The 14,502-nt window shown below is 37.3% G+C and overlaps 1 long non-coding RNA gene across 1 annotated transcript; it reads right to left on the bottom strand.

Annotated features, from left to right (window-relative positions):
* Positions 1-2,407: 2,407 nt before the first annotated feature.
* LOC129627290 (uncharacterized) lies at positions 2,408-6,089 on the bottom strand. The gene is made up of 3 exons (XR_008702525.1): positions 6,043-6,089; positions 4,207-4,393; positions 2,408-2,812 (listed from the first exon to the last, which is right to left on the bottom strand). It is a non-coding gene; the product is annotated as an uncharacterized LOC129627290 (long non-coding RNA).
* Positions 6,090-14,502: the final 8,413 nt, after the last annotated feature.

The raw sequence follows: 14,502 nt of genomic DNA, 5'->3' as shown, positions 1-14,502 counted from the left end.
TTTTGGATCTGTCTCCTCAGGCAAAGGAAATAAAAGCAAAAATAAACAAATGGGACCTGATAAAATTAAAAACTTCTGTAGAACACAGAAAACCATCGATAAAATAAGACAACCTACTGAATGAGAGAAAGATATTTTCAAATGATATGACAGATAAGGGATTAATATCCAAAATATATAAACAGCTCAAATAACCCAATGCCAAAAACAATCCAATTAAAACATGGGCAGAAAACTTGAACAGACATTTTTTCCAAAGAAGACACACAGCTGGCCAACAGGCCCATGAAATTATGTTCAACTTCACTAATCATCAGAAAAATGCAAAATCAAAACAATGGTATCACCTTACACTTGTCAGAACTGCTATCATCAAAAAGACAACAAATAACTGATGTTGGTGAGGATGTAGACAAAAAGGAACACTTGTATACTATTCATAGTAAAGCAAATTGATGCAGCTACTATGGAAAATATGAGATTTCCTCAAAAAATTAAAAATAGAACTATCATCTGATCCAGAAATTCTACTTCTAGGTATATATGTAAAGAAAAGGAAAACACTCATTTGAAAGATACATCCACACCAATGTCCATAGCAACATTATTTACAATAGGCAAGATATGAAAGCAAGTAAATGTCTATCAATAGATTGAACAGATAAACACTCACACACACACACACACACACACACACACACACACTGGAATACTACTCGGTCATAAAAAATAAATTTTGCCATTTGCAACAGCATGGATGGACCTGGAAGGTATTATGCTTAGTGAAATAAGTCAGACCAAGAAGGACAAATATTGTACCTTATCATAAATGTCAAAGCTAAACAAAGAATTAAGGGAATTAAGAGGTACAACCAGTCCATTCTGAAGGAGATCAGCCCTGGGATTTCTTTGGAAGGAATGATGCTAAAGCTGAAACTCCAGTACTTTGGCCACCTCATGCGAGGAGCTGACTCATTGGAAAAGACTCTGATGTTGGGAGGGATTGGGGGCAGGAGGAGAAGGGGACGACAGAGGATGAGATGGCTGGATGGCATCACCGACTCGATGGACGTGAGTCTGAGTGAACTCCGGGAGTTGGTGATGGACAGGGAGGCCTGGCATGCTGTGATTCATGGGGTCGTGAAGAGTCGGACATGACTGAGCGACTGAACTGAACTGAACTGAACTGACTGAAGAGGTACAAATTACTATGTATAAAATATGATACGAAGATATATTGTATAGCACAGGAAATATAGCCAATACATTATAATAACTTTAGATGAAATAGAAACCATAAAATTTTTGAAGCACTATGTTGTATACCTGAAACTAACATAATATTATAAATCAACTACACTTCAATAAAAAATTAAAATAAAGGAATTTCCCAAAAAAAGAAAAATGAAAACTAAGGCTACATAAAGCAATCAGTCTAAACAATCATAATGGCATAAATTCAAAAGTTAGACAATACCAATTTGTGGGCAAGTTTATAAGGAAACTGACAATCTTATACATTACAAATGAAAGTGAAAAATAATACAATTACTCTGAGGAGAAATATGGCAATTTTTATTTAATTATAAATGCATTTATTCTTTCACCCAAGATTTTGCTTTGGGGAATTATAAAAACATGAGTATGAGATGATGTATGTTCAACTGTTCCCTAAAACCTTGTTTGTAATAGAAAAAAAGATAAATGTAATCAAACTCAAAAACTTACATACTGTAAAACATTCACCCAAGGGAATACTATACAGTTGTAAAAATCAAGAATGAAGCTCTCTCTGTATGGACAATAAAAGAGCTCCAGGATATATTACCAACTGCATTTTTAAAAAAGTCATATAACAGGGCATACAGTATGGTATCCTTTGTTTATAAAAGTGGGGAGACTACAGTGGACATGGACTAGGGTTGGAGAGAAACTTCTTAATGATGTTATAGTTGGATTTTTTAATCATATAAATACACAAACAATCCAAACAAAAAAGAAAGAAAATAAAAACAAAGCAGAACTGGAGTCAAATCCTGATTCACTCATAGACTATGTAACCTTGTATAGTAACTTAACTATCATCCTGAGCTTGGTTTCTTAGTCCATAAAATTGGAAAAACACGCCTTGTTTATTTATTTTTCTTTTTAATAGATGATGGAAAACATATGAAAACACTTTTGAACCACGAAGTGATAAGAAAGGAAGACCTATTATTTTTTATTTTCAGTTTTCTTAAAACAAGTTGCAGGCCTACATACAAAACAAGGCACAATCTAATCAAGCCAGTTTATGGACACAGAAACCTTTAATACTCAGTATATGTGCTTTATTCATTCTTCTCATTCTCTATTAATTCTTTTCATTTTTCTAAAATTTTATTTTACTCATAAAAGCTTTTCCCCAGGCCTAGACACAGTTACAGAACAAAAAGTAGCGACAAACGAGCTGAGTCACTGGAACAACAGTCCCTCCAAATTCTTCCCTCTGGGGTGTCACTCAGCTGCCTCTCTTCTCTTGGTGGCTCGCTGGTTGCAAGGACCCCTCTGGCCTCCTCTCCAGCTGCTATCCAGAGACTCCATTGCTATCCACGATAGCTTCACATTCTCATCTTTGTCTACTAATTTTGCCATCTCTGCTGTCCCCTCCTCCACCAAATTTGCTACTTCCGGGCTCCACACCTCTGAGGAAGGAGCCAAGTTCAGGGGCCAGGAATGAGTCATGGGAACAGCTCCTCAGACAGGCCTCCCAAATGCCATGGCTTCTCCTGGTTCCACTGGTCTGCCTTGTACAGAGTGGGTAAAACTCCTCCTAAGAAGCCAGGGAGAGGCCAAAACTTGCAGGGCCCAGGCACCCTGTGATAATCTTGCCATAACCTGAAGTGTGAAATTTTTTTTTTCTTTAGGTCTCGGGCACCTGTTCCCCACAAGGGAGCTGCACTTCACATAAGGAAGCAATTTCCAACATTCCCATCCCTTATCTTTGGTTAGCAGTGAGGGGGCTTGGTGTCCCCTTATCATCTCTGCCCCCGTCCCCCCAGTCTCACTCTCTGCCCCTCCACTTGTGGGCAGTCTAATTTCCCAGTGGATGGACCCATGCTTCCAGGTTTTCCTCTCCCACGTACCACCAGTCTATGGGGGTTTTCTCTACAGCCATATCTCTTGATTCTGACCAATTCTTAATTTAAAAAGAATGATTTTGGGGGCAGCTACAAACACTGTAAATCTTTTCTGAGATCATTGCTAAGAAAAGTTATAATTTCAGAACAGTAATTCCCCAGCCTTGGTTGATGAGTATCAGATTTTCCAAAAGACAACAACCCCAAATTTACCAAAATTCCCTCTAAAAATATTTTTTAAAGTTAGATCATTTTATGTATGACTGTCATGTGACACTCTAAGCCCTACCATAAGCAAAGGGCAAAGTCCCTCAAATCTCACACATACACTATTAAGTATCTTCTCCAGTTATGGGGTTAGTCAGAAAGGAGAAAGAATGTTAATACAATTTTTAAAAAAATCAAGAAAATAAAGTTTTTAAAATCAAAATTATTCAAGCTAACTTTTAAAAGGACAGATCATAAAATCATAGGATAAACATATTTCTAAATGGCAGAATTAATATATATATACATATATATTATTTTGGTGAATCTTGTATGAAAAGGAAGGAAAGCATAGATATATATCTTACCAGATTGTTATACACTATGGAAAGAAAGAGCATGCATCTCTAATACCAGTGGAACACACTATATATAAATACAAGGCTGACATGTTCGGTAATACTTGGGAATTCAAAAATGCATAGCCATCTGCTGAATTACTTATCTGGAGTTCAATTTGGTAAAAATGTCTGTTTCTTATGCATACCCAAAGTCCCCACTAAGAACTGAGACCAGAGAATTACTGTGGTTTCACTACAAAGTTTCAATGGGTTTCATAGAAACATTTCTAGATTACACTGGAAATTGTTATAAATATTTCCTTATGCCTCTGTCTTCCACTCAGCTGAAAATAATCTCTTTTCTTTCTGATCTTCTGTCATTGCTGAAGTGTTACCTATCTGTCCTCGTGATGGCTCCTGGATGCCATGTCTTGCAACCTTGTGCTGTGACCTCAGCATGACAGCTGTTCCAATGGTCTTGGCTGAGGCTGTTGCATTTACTCACCCAAAGAAGCAGAATGTTGGCTCCGTGCACTTACTGTATGCCTGCTACCCCTGGCTGTCAGTCTCCTGACAGGTTGCTCTGTCAATTTTCCCAGGTAAAGGTCCTAAGGGAGGCTTTTCCACACAGATGGACTGCACGATGTGACCAACATCTCCTTAGCATGAGAGCAGACATTGTTGCCCTGAACCTTGAAAGTTCATGCTTATGAACCCCAAGTGGATCTACAAATAGCTAGAGTGAGAATAGTGAGAATAATTATATCCATGCAACTCTAGGTGAACTATGAACACAAAGTACAGGTTAGGGACCCCTTGACAATTAGTCTAAGATTCAGATAGTTACTAACTAAGAAAATAAAGTATTCTTAGAATATTATTCGAGTCATTTTTAGAGGGTCAAAAAACACATAGCTTTAAACAAGGGAAATTTTAAAACATCATAAAATTCTGGCATTGAATGATTTAAAATAAACTCCTTTATTTTGCAGATAAGGAAACTGTAACTCAAGGATTTTCCCCAGGTCACCATGGCTTTCAACTAGAAGCCATACTTCCCCATACTTTTATAACACATATCTTGAAAGACAGGCTCCAAATTAGGATTTCAGTATCTAAGTACTAAAAGCAAATTTTATTCCTCATTTTTAATCTTTATTTCTGATGTCCACTTACTTAATAGAAACCTTCCTCTCTTTCCTATCTTCACAGTCTTACCTGATTTTCATAAAAAGCATCTTCCTCTCCAATTAAAAAAAAATAAAATAAAATAAAAATTTTTTTTTTTAGAAAAGTACCTTCATATCCAATGGTGGGGTTATTTGACACCTTAAGGGATTTGGAGACCTTCAGGATAAGTTCCTACATGCCAAACCATATAAAACATGACTATAAATAACCATGGCTATAAAAACCAGACTACTTGTCCACAGCCTAAGAAGAATCAGACCAGGAAAAAGAAATTAGGCAGAAGACCCATATGATGCTAGGCAAGCAAGGAAGGTAACATGACTTGTTACTCTCGTTTCGTCCCTCTATATCCAATGTGTGTGTGTCTGTGTGTCTGTGTATCTGTGTGTGGCTGTGTATGTGTGAGTGATATGGTGAGAATAACTCTTTTCAGCCATCAATATTATACCTGTAATTTCTCACCTGAACAGTCTGACACTTGTTAAAAGAGATAAAGAATTCCTAAACTCAGACTGCGGTCCCAAAGACCTGGGCTCAAATCCTTGTTCTGACACTTCGCTTCTGTGTGCTTTGGGGAAGGCTCTTAATTCCTTCTAACTTGGGTTTCTTCCTTTGTGACAGGGAAGTAATCATGTCTTCCTCTCAGGGATCATGGTAAGGTTGAAATTACATAGCACAGGCAAAGGGTCTGTATTCACAGAGGCCCAATTAGTGTAATTTTCATTTGTTTTTATAAAGTAAGACTACATTAATAAATAGGAGGGAAAATGCAAACAGTACAGAACAAATCAGATTGTTGTTTTTGTTTCTTTGCAGACCAGTGATGTTTAAAAACCCTTTCCAAGAACACTATAAATTCTCCCCAAACTCCAAGTGGAATTCTTCCTAATGCCGTTTGAAAGTTCACTGGGTTTAAGAAACTCTATCTGGGGATGCCATATCTGATAGAAGTGCTGGGCAAAATTTTTGGCCTGGTTCATTTTTGACCCCCTGAGATTTATTCTTTTCCCCTCCTCCTCCCTTCTCTCTCATTCTGTTTTTCTTCTTACTGGCACTGCCCCTAATAAGTTCTTGGGCAAAAGGAGTTTTTTTTCCTTTGTAATAGTTTGTGCCCTTCTTCGACAGGTCTGGTAAGAACTAAAGGGGATGAGGCATAAATGGATGAGAGAAGGTCATCTACGCACCCCCACTCCTCTCAGCCCCAAAGAGTGCTCTTCAGTAACCTCTGTCGTGATCCTCCTTTCCTTTCTGATTCAGCTTTTTCATCTGTTGGGGCAAGGGTGAAAGGTCACTGGGCGGAGCCACGCTAACTGCACTAGGAAATCACCCAGTAATGCAAGGACATCAGGGAAAAAATCAAGAAAGAAAAAATAGAAGCATGGAGGAGAAACTGCTGCCAAAAATTGTCATTGAATCCTTTTGGATTTATTTAGAGCACACTGCTCTGCATATAAATATGAAACCAAACAAATCTCTAAGCCAGTCTATTTAGACCAATTTGATATTTCAATGGAAACTAAAGCTATGCCTTTGTGATGCCAAAATATCTGGATTAAAAGTGAAAAACTATGTCAAAAAAGAAATATCTGTTAAGCCTATTACACAAAACAAGCCCTGTGCTTGGGCACTGATGAGAGGATAAGAGAAGTAGAATAGAGTGCTTCTCTTTAAGGAACTTACAGTTATGGCAGTAATAATAATGATAACATCCTGGCTATCAGCATGACACCACATACATGTTGATCATTCTCTTATCATTTTGTCTCCTTTTTTTTCCCTTATAGTCTTTATCAACTATATCTCTATCCATCTGTCTTTCCATCTGTCCTTTCATCCATCCATCCATTTATAGCTCTCTCCCTTTCTCTTCTTTTATCTACCTATTAAGAGATTATTTTCTTCGTCAAGTAAGTTCATGTAAATTCCTTGAGAAAGGGAGCTTGGTTTAGTTTACTGCTATTAACTCTGGTCCAAGAATGGAGCCCTGACACATAACTGACACTAAATAAATATTTCTGAATGAATTAGTGATACAGAACTAATAAGATATTCACAAGAGAAGATAAGAAAATCTTAATAGAAAAAAGACATCTTCATGGAGAAAAGACATCTCCAGCTAAACATACAGATACAATTTGGATGGATAAGAGGATGGACACAGCATGCCACCCTTATACGCCAGGGCTGGAATAGCACAGCATAGACAGTGTGGAAGAAATATTCCCAACCTCTCAGTGTGAATGTACAGGACACCAATGTCTGGCTGCCTGGATTTAGGTAAAGTATTAGAATTATTTCTTTAAATCACAGATGTTAATATCATTCAAATATGGTTTCCAAGTATGCATCCTATCTTTTTAGAAGCTTGCAACCCAGGATCTTCATTTAAGGAATGAATCCTCATCATTTATCCAAATAATTGAAACTCAAACTTTAGGGAATTCAGAGAATGAGTAGCTACTACTGATGCCTAGCTAGTCTCTGATTTCCTTTCGGATCTATTTGTCCTCCCTGCTTTATAGCCTCTTGTAATGTAACACAATACACACTCCTTTCCCTCCTTTTCACTGAAACCTATCTAATGTATGGTTGTATGTGACAACATGATCAATCTGTGAAGACATGTTGCTAAATAAAATAAACTGGTAATGGAAGGACAAAAGCTGCATGAGTTCACTTTTACATGAAATGTAAAACAGCCTCATTGAATGAGACTAAAATGCTGGTTGCCAGGGACTGAAAGGAAGAGAAAGTGGAAAGTTTCTAATCAAAAGGCAAAAAGACTCAATTATGAAGATAAATAAGTTCTAGGGATTTGCTAGACAACATTGGCCCTATAATTAACAATACTGTACACTTAAAATTTTCTTACAAAGGTAGATTTCATGTTATGATCTTTGTTCTTACCACAATAAAATAACATTAAATAAAAAGAAAGATAATTTAATAAACAAACTTTGCGACTAGAAACCCTGTCTTCTGTTTGTTCTACAGGTCACAAAGTCCCCCCATACAAGGCCACACACTTATTCTTTGGTGATAACCCAAGATCCTAGGCACAGGTTTTAGCCCCACAGAAGCTATATAAGAGAGTTAATTTTGAAGATAACTGATTATTGAAAAAGAAACCTATGAGTTTACTCATACAACTTTCATAGTTGTTGAAAGTTACTCAAAACTTTCATAGTTTTGAAAGAGTACAAAACTAGAATCTAAGAATCGTCATCATTTCTTATTTAAGCAAAAAGTCTCAAAAATAAAATAGTTATATTCCACCTTGAAACATGTTGGCCACTATTATATGCATGTAATGTGTCTAGCTATATACACCTACTATTAAAGGCAGTTAGATTTAGGTATAGTTTGAGCTATGTTAAAGGGACCAAATACATGATATAAATGGGTGAGCTGGGTTAACAGTGGACTCCTGATAGAAACAAAGAAGTTCAATTATCCTGACTTGGATCCTTTTTTAAAGCACATTACAGAATAAGAACAACTCCCCAGCTATTTTGCAACTTAAACAGTTTGGTATTAATTCTTCTGTTGAGGCAATCATTTTTATGTAAATAAATATTTGCTTGGCGGTACAAATTATCATCCTGGTGAAAAATATGGTGGCATTCCATCATTTCTCTTTTATGGGCTTCTTTTTTCCCTGCTGTCTCTTAATTCAAAGGTTCATTTTTGTCCTAGTCTTCTCATACCCTTGTTTTCCTGGTGGCTCTAGGTCAATTTGCATATGACAATTTGCCAATGTACAATTAGGCAAAATGCAATTTTCTAAATGTCTAATTCTCTGAAAGCAATTCCCTAAAAAGATAGCTTTTTGCAAATTGCTTTTTGGTAAAATAGTTCATGGTCCTCCCTGGATGAGTAACCTTATCCACTCACAAGGACTGAACTACAACTCTATACTCATGTCTCCCACATCCACTTAAATATTCAACTTGTTCCCTAGACACATTAAAATTTATATGTCTAAAGGTCTCCTTCCCATTATTCCCAGTTCTAAGTTGTCCTTCTAGCTTTTCAGACCTCAGCAAAAGTACCACTTGTCACCAACTTTTCCAAATCAGGAACCTGAGTCACTATAGTCATTCATCCACTCCTCACCCTTCACATGCAATTAATTGCCTAATCCTGCTGATTTTAACCCGCTAATTAAATAGGAGAAGGTAATCATCAGATCTCTGTTCCCCATAGATGCCTAAGTACCTCTCAACCAATCACCTTCTCTTCATTATTGTTGTCTACTGATGAAGGTTCGGCCTGTCCTGTCTCTCTCTAGGCCACTCCAGGACAATGACAGATCATATTTAGATGCCTAGAGATTAAAATTAGATTTCCCTTTACATCCTTCCTCTACTTTGCTACCAGAATGAACTATACTCCAATATTTTAAATTATTTTCAGACTCCCTATTGTCTATAGCAATGGTGCCAAAAGTATATTCCATGAAACACAAATCTTGCGAGATGAAACACAAAAGTGCAAGATGATCTGTGTTCAGGTAAGTTTAGAAAATGCTGTACAGTATATCCTCATTTCCAACATCATAAAGGCCACTGACATAATAAAGGTCCTGAAAAGACGTGAAGTAAAGAAACACATAGCATTTTACAACCCAGTATATCCCACAAGCCTTTGACTCGTGAGCTCTTTTTTTCCCCGAAGTAACAGCTACTTCATTAAATAAAGTAAAGTAAAGTAAATGGATTGACTCTGTCCATGACTCCACTCTTATTTTTTGCTCTCTCCACCCTACAGTTCACATCCTAAGAATCCTGTATGACTTGCACTCCTCATGAGCACCATGTTCCTTCCCATGTGTCTCTGGCTGCCATTACCTAAAATGCCATATTCTAAACCTATCAACCACTTCCACCTTCTGACTAACTCCTACTCATCTTTAAAAACACATCTCAAGTTTCATCTCCTCTAGGAAAAGCTGAGCGCTTAAGAACTGATGCTTTTGAACTGTGGTGTTGGAGAAGACTCTTGAGAGTCCCTTGGACTACAAGGAGATCCAACCAGTCCATTCTGAAGGAGATCAGCCCTGGGATTTCTTTGGAAGGAATGATGCTAAAGCTGAAACTCCAGTACTTTGGCCACCTCATGTGAAGAGTTGACTCATTGGAAAAGACTCTGATGCTGGGAGGGATCGGGGGCAGGAGGAGAAGGGGACGACAGAGGATGAGATGGCTGGATGGCATCACTGACTCGATGGACGTGAGTCTGGGTGAACTCGGGAGTTGGTGATGGACAGGGAGGCCTGGCGTGCTGCGATTCATGGGGTCGCAAAGAGTCAGACATGACTGAGCGACTGAACTGAACTGAACTGATTGAACCTATGTTTGGTTTTTCTCGCAATGTCCCCCTACTCATCACAGCACTTACCAACTTTTAACTAAAACTAGCTTTTTCCCTATTTGTGCAATCTCCTCAGGGACCAAATCATTAGTACAGAGTAAGTACTCAAAAAACAGTCACTGAACTGAAATAAACCAGCTCATAATGAAAGTAATAGATGAAAATATAAAGTTGTTAAGAATTTGTAAAATATCACAGTCCCTCAATATTTCAAAAATATATTTGAAAAACCATTTTCTTTTAAAAATGTTTATAGTATACATCTTATTATTTAAATAATGTCTTTGTTTAGTAATGTTATTGATGATCTGCAATAAAATTTTCCTTCTCATCTACATTTGCTTTTTTCAATAATAAATGAGAGATACTTAATTTGTTTTTCTTTGTTAAGAATGAGGAAGAAAGACTGATCCATACATCAGCGTCTCTTTTGCTGTCTCGTACACAGGGTTATTGTTACCATCTTTCTAAATTCCATATATATGCATTAGTATACTGTATTGGTGTTTTTCTTTCTGGCTTACTTCACTCTGTATAATAGGCTCCAGTTTCATCCACCTCATTAGAACTGATTCAAATGTATTCTTTTTAATGGCTGAGTAATACTCCATTGTGTATATGTACCACAGCTTTCTTATCCATTCATCTGCTGATGGGCATCTAGGTTGCTTCCATGTCCTGGCTATTATAAACAGTGCTGCGATGAACATTGGGGTACATGTGTCTCTTTCCCTTCTGGTTTCTTTAGTGTGCATGCCCAGCAGTGGGATTGCTGGATCATAAGGCAGTTCTATTTCCAGTTTTTTAAGGACTCTCCACACTGTTCTCCATAGTGGTGTACTAGTTTACATTCCCACCAACAGTGTAAGAGTCGCCAGTCCAGGTTCGAGGCACGATACTGGATGCTTGGGGCTGGTGCACTGGGACGACCCAGAGGGAGGGTATGGGGAGGGAGGAGGGTTCAGGATGGGGAACACAGGTATACCTGTGGTGGATTCATTTCGATATTTGGCAAAACTAATACAATATTGTAAAGTTTAAAAATAAAATAAAATTAAAAAAAAAAAAAGAATGAGGAAGAAAAAGAAACTGCTTGAAAACATTCACCATGGCAAGTTTCTTCTATGGAAATTAGCCAACACCACTTTGGATTTGAAATATAAACACTAACTAAAATCAGTGTAAAGACACTGAATCCATGTCTTTGCGTGACCTTATTTGAACAACAGCTGTTCCTGATTTTATTTGCTTCAAACCTACCAAACCTGTTTGGGCCATGAAGCAGGTCTGAGCCAAGCCTCCTATATTTAGCTGTACATAAAAGATGACAAGTTTTTCTTCTGGGTGCATTGACCTCATGCCATGTTTCTCCCTAAACCTCAACTTCCTTGTATTCAAGATCTAGATTTCCAAGAGTGAGCAGGGATTATTGACCAACTTTGACAACCTTATTATAACTTACTTATGTTGTATGTTGTAACATATAACAAATGTTTGGGCTGACTATTCACTAATGCTAACTGACCTACCTCATAGAAAAGAAGATATCTCTTTCATTTATTTCATTCACTCACCTGATAAATAAATGCTGAGTACAATTATATGGCAGGTGCTATGCTGTCACAAAGAACATAGTATGATAGTAACAGTCTTTGTGACCCCATGGAGAGTACAGTGTGATAGTAACGTCTCTGTGACCCCATGGACAGTAGCCTGCCAGGCTCCTCTGTCCATGGGATTCTCCAGGCAAGAATACTGGAGTGGGTTGCCATGCCCTCCTTCAGGGTATCTTTCCAACCCAGGGATCAAACCCAGGTCTTCCTGCATTGCAGGCTGATTCTTTACTGTCTGAGCCACCAGGGAAGCCTGATAATAACAGTCATAATGCTATAAATAATGGCTGCATGAATTAAGTACATACAGTGAGTAAAGTGCTAGGCTAACTCATGTATGTTTATTATTGCATTTGACCTTTAAAACAAAATTGTGAGGTCAGTGCATTGCCATCCCTTTGATATATTAGGACACTGAGATTTTGAGACATTGGTACAGCACTGGAAATCACAGAGCTGGCAAACATCAGAACCATGTTAAATCCAGACAGCCTGTCTGCGGAGGAGTCCCTTTGCTTGGTTATCAGGCAAAACAACCTATCAGTGGTCAATAGTATCACTCTACCATCAAACTTTTCACAGACATGTTCCTTGCCTGACCATTAATGTGCTGCATCAAACAGAACTGACCAGGAACTATGTCAGGGGTTTTGAAGTGACAACAAAAGCAGAGGAAATAAAATTAAAATGTCTATTTTTTAATTAAACAACTTTGAAGCATAGGTACTGGAAAGTATTTGATGAATATTAACTGATTGTGGTTAATGATAAACTGTAGTTAATGTGGTTGTACTGTGTGACCTTTGAGGTACCTTCCAAACAGGAGATTCTATGATTAAAGAGGTGGCTTAATCTAGTTGTTTCTAGATTGCATCTTAAGACTGTCTCTTGGAAATCATATTTAACTCAGGCTATTTTCAAAGAAATAACTTGGACTAAGCAAGACACTCAGTCATATTTATAACAAACTAAAGAGGTCATCTGCAAAGGAACGGCCAGTTAGGACATAGTTTGTCTCAGCTTGTATCCTGTGAGAAAATAGTTCAAGATAAAAAATAGAGCTAATCTATTGTATGGCATCATGGAGGGGTGGTCAGGAAGACATACCGATTCATCCAGTTGCATAACAAATGATTTTTCTAGGTAGTAAGCTATTCTAAAATGGTGATGTCTTCTATAGATCCAACATACTAGAATTTGTTTTATAGGAATTTGATCAGTGCAGTAAGTTATGGTAGATCTTGAATGCACAAAGAATGCAATTCTCCAACATTCATCTTGTAAATATCCTGCCCTACCCTACCCCTTGGCTCACTTAGCCATATATATCGTCCCCACAGGCCAAAAAATAAGATTGTTAGAACTATGTATTTCCTGACTAATTTATTATGATGGTTTTAGGGGTTATACAATATTCCCAGCCCAAGAGCCACTCACTGGCAAGGGAAAATAATCCGTTTTTCAATTAACAAGGAAAAAATATCAGACTAAATTTCAAGCTATTTGACCATTTTGACCTTGGTCTTAGACCTTCTTCACGTTTCCACAAGCTCAGAGGTGAACTCCAAATCCCACTGTGGAGTTAAGTTTTGTTTAAAATACTATTTAGTGGGGGAAAAAAACTCAATTTTTCTACCTCTCTTGAAATTTAAATGTCAGTAAGGTAATAACCAGGTGCCAAGGTGATAGGTTGCTATAACATAACATGATCCAAAGTCCATTTATACACAGAAGTTCTGGGCTTTGTGTCAAGAATTAAAATGTCGTACACCAATTCCTATATCCTGAATGTATCTTTTACCCGTGGGAAGCAACATTTTCACAGGAATTTTTGGAGCTGGGTCAACCAGTGACCTGAAATTACATTTAAGTCCAGTGTCCCTATGTTCCTTAAAGAGGCATTTATAGAAAACCAAATAAAATGTCTTACATAAGCCAGTAAAAATTGTAGCAACAATATGATCATACTATAATCACTGCCATTGAAAAAAAAATGAAATTTCTATGAACAGAACTAGAGAGTACACCAACAATTTAGCTCCTGATGAAAATGTTAAAACTTTAATCTGCCTTAAGAACTCAAATTCTAGTTACTAAAAGCACCACCAAAAAAAAATAAAATAAAATAAAAACACCACCTTGGGTAACAGATCTTGCTTCAAATCCTGCCTTCCTCACTCACTGGGTGACCTTGAATATGTAACAGAAGTCTCAGTTTCTGCAACTATACCCCATAGAATTATCACATGGTTTAAATGTGATAATGTAGTTAGAAGTTCTCACTATACTGTTTTGGCTCACAGAAAGGACTCAGTAAATATTGGCTGCTAGTCTACCCATTCAACCAACAAGTATGGAAAGCCTACAATTATCAGGGACTAAGCTAACAGGAACAAATAAAAAAAGAACTTAACCAAAACAGTGTTTTTAAGTTTTATTATTTTTTTTAATGTTTGTGATCTTGGGTATTTTTCCATTGGCCTTATTTCCTCCAATGGCTTGTACGCTACTCTATATGCCATACCTGCAATTTCTTTTGATTAGCTCTAGCATACAATAGTTACTTTCTGGTTGACTAATTTTTCTCTGCCACAGGCAAGTTCTGAAAGTTTATGAGGTATATACTCAACCAATAACATAGTTAAGGCTCAGTCAGAC

This window comes from Bubalus kerabau, chromosome 14 (assembly GCF_029407905.1).
Source record: "Bubalus kerabau isolate K-KA32 ecotype Philippines breed swamp buffalo chromosome 14, PCC_UOA_SB_1v2, whole genome shotgun sequence".
In the NCBI taxonomy this organism is placed as follows: Eukaryota; Metazoa; Chordata; class Mammalia; order Artiodactyla; family Bovidae; genus Bubalus; species Bubalus kerabau.
Note: the sequence above shows the minus strand (reverse complement) of the source record. Positions and strands in the feature narration are given on the sequence as shown.